Here is a 2,638-nt window from a genome sequence, read left to right as displayed (position 1 = left end):
GTAGAGCTGTCTGTAAATTCAGATGCTGCTTCTGTAAACATCAATTATAACTTCTCTGTGTCTGGGCCTTCACTGTAAAATGGAAGCCCAGATAAATCTCTGTTTATAGATGTCTAATTCTATAGATGCCTAATATTTGCATATGGTTTTAAGATCAAAGGGTGGAAAGTACTAGAGAACAGTTATGGGGCTGTAACTGATGGAAAGATGTTTGCTTCGATATGCGTGAGGAAATCTAGCTGTCAGCTTTATCCTAGTTATAACAATAAATAAGGAGTCATAGAAATATAGTTCCAATTCAAAAGCTTCAGCATAGCTTTTACAGTGCAATCTGAGTATACTTACCTACCAGCTGAGTTGGAAAAACCCTTCTTCTAAAAAGAACAGGGAGGTGTAAGATTATTCTCAGGAGACAGCAGTTGTATTTCCACGTGTAACAAGGTACTGCCATCAGTTTAAGGCATGGCCAAGCAATGTTAGGCTTCTACAGCACTATAAAGGTAGCTGCACTCAATACAGACTTATGGCTGGCTTAACATCTCTTGCTGATTCAGAAAGGATGCATGAACAGTGAGAGCCACTCAACTCCGAAAGCAGAGACAGCAGAATTGGATAGTTAAGGCCCAAATTGAAATCCTGTGTTTCAGCTGGAGCTTGACCAGTTCTGTGTGACTCCAGCAGCTGAAAATTTAGTGACAATTAATCACCTTTGTGTATTGTTGGTTTTATGGGTTGCATTTTCTCCTTCATCAGATGGATCTTGCTAAGGAAGTTTGCCTCTCCTTCTGTATCCTCATATATTATTTTGTCCTCAATTTTCTTAAGGTCAAGATCAGGCAGCAGAAGTGAAGAGAAGACATTTAAATCTCAAGGTGGGTACAGGGCATGGTTGCCCTAAAAAGAACATAGGTGACTCATGGATGGCAATGTGAAAATTCAGCTGAAAACTGTCCTGTAACCTTTTTCATTCTTTGATGCACTCAGATGGCTCCTCAGAGACCAGCCACTGGGAAATGTGCTCTGTTGATCCAGTGAAAATGACTCCAGCATGGAGTTATGAATGGCAGGAGCTAGAAGAGTACCTTGGGGCCCTGCAAATGCACAGGAGGAAAAGAAAATGTTCCCCTAACTCATGCTTATACCTTTTAACCCCCAGCATGCTCTCTAATGTCACAAAGATTAGAGAAAAATGAGGCATTTTGCATGAAATGAGAAATGTGCCCACTCATTCCTCCAACACTTGAAGGAGAAAACCTTATCTTGAGCAGCTTCTGAACTGAACCCTTTCAGATCTGAAGTAGATTAATCAGCAGAGCCTATTTTTGCATTGGAAGAAATAGTGAAACCTTGTATGATAGCAAGTCCTTGTGAATTTTCCTTTTACAAAGAGACTTAAGGATCCAGCCTACGCAGGACCTGAGCTCTCTGTCCTTTTAAGTACAAGCCTAAATTCAATGCTGAGTAATGAGGTTTCCTTGTTGCAACTCATTTACCCCAAGTCACATATCCTGGGTTTACGATTACAAATCTCTTCCCCCACTCTATGTGCATATGTCAGTATTGCACACTGAGGCTGGGTAGGAGATGCTTACTGACTTTCCTCTGCTCCCTGCCTTGCGTTGTCACTAGCAATTAGAGTTCTGCAAGACAAAATCTGGTGTCTGGTGCATCTGTGTCAGCCAGTACTTCTAACCTGAAAACCTCAATGACACCGTTGCTGCCCCTTTGCCGTCTGTGGGTTTGTAGCAATAGGAGAGATGGGAATTTGAGAAACAATTGTGCTGATGCAGAAGAAGCAATAAGATCCACTGGTCCCTCAGCTCAGTATTAGTCCTGACAAATAATGGGCATTCCCAATAGGAATGATTCCTTTATTGCTGATATGCAGCTAGGATGCTGGGTGCAACTAGGGAGAACTATTGCTGAGCAAGTAATGTGACATTTTTGATGGATACATTATAGACTAGAAATGAGATATATCATTAAACCATCTTTCTCTCTCTTTTGTTATTGACCTGACCATTCTGCAGGGAAAAAATTCCTGATTTAAGAAAGTTATTCCTTTTTTACTGCTTGGCTATCACATGATTTTATCATCTGTGAAGCCATGTAAGGAATGATTAGTTCTCCGAGTTTTAATAGCTCTTTTTGGAGAGTATTTCAGAATGAGCTGTACTGTGCTATTCCCATTAAGAAAATCAGCCTTTGGTGAGTCTGCCCAGAAAGTGGGCTGACCTACTGCAATTTAGAATGAAACCCCTTGGGGAAAATGAATTCTGGCTTCAAGAGCACAATTCTGCTTTTGGTAACACTCTAGCAATCCTAAGCTTTTCTTTTAATGCCCTCTAAAATATTCCAGCAAAGAGGAGGAAATGTTAATTCTTACCTCTACAAAGACTATTAAATATAGCTATTAAAACCCAGTAGTTCTTTAGTAACTGGGGAAAAGAGGATGTTTACTAAAATCAAAATGGATAGGAACAGAGACAAACCCTTTTGGCAAGAGCAATCTCCATCTCTCTGTTCTTCTCTATCAAACACAGCTGCTCACCAGAATCCAAGGGCTGAGGCCTTTATCGCACAGTAGGTTTGAGTCTGGTGGCCAACAAAGCAATGTCATTTCTGCTGCCAGTGCAAT

This window comes from Patagioenas fasciata, chromosome 3 (genome assembly GCF_037038585.1).
Source record: "Patagioenas fasciata isolate bPatFas1 chromosome 3, bPatFas1.hap1, whole genome shotgun sequence".
NCBI classification, from domain to species: domain Eukaryota; kingdom Metazoa; phylum Chordata; class Aves; order Columbiformes; family Columbidae; genus Patagioenas; species Patagioenas fasciata.
This window is presented reverse-complemented; position numbering follows the sequence as displayed.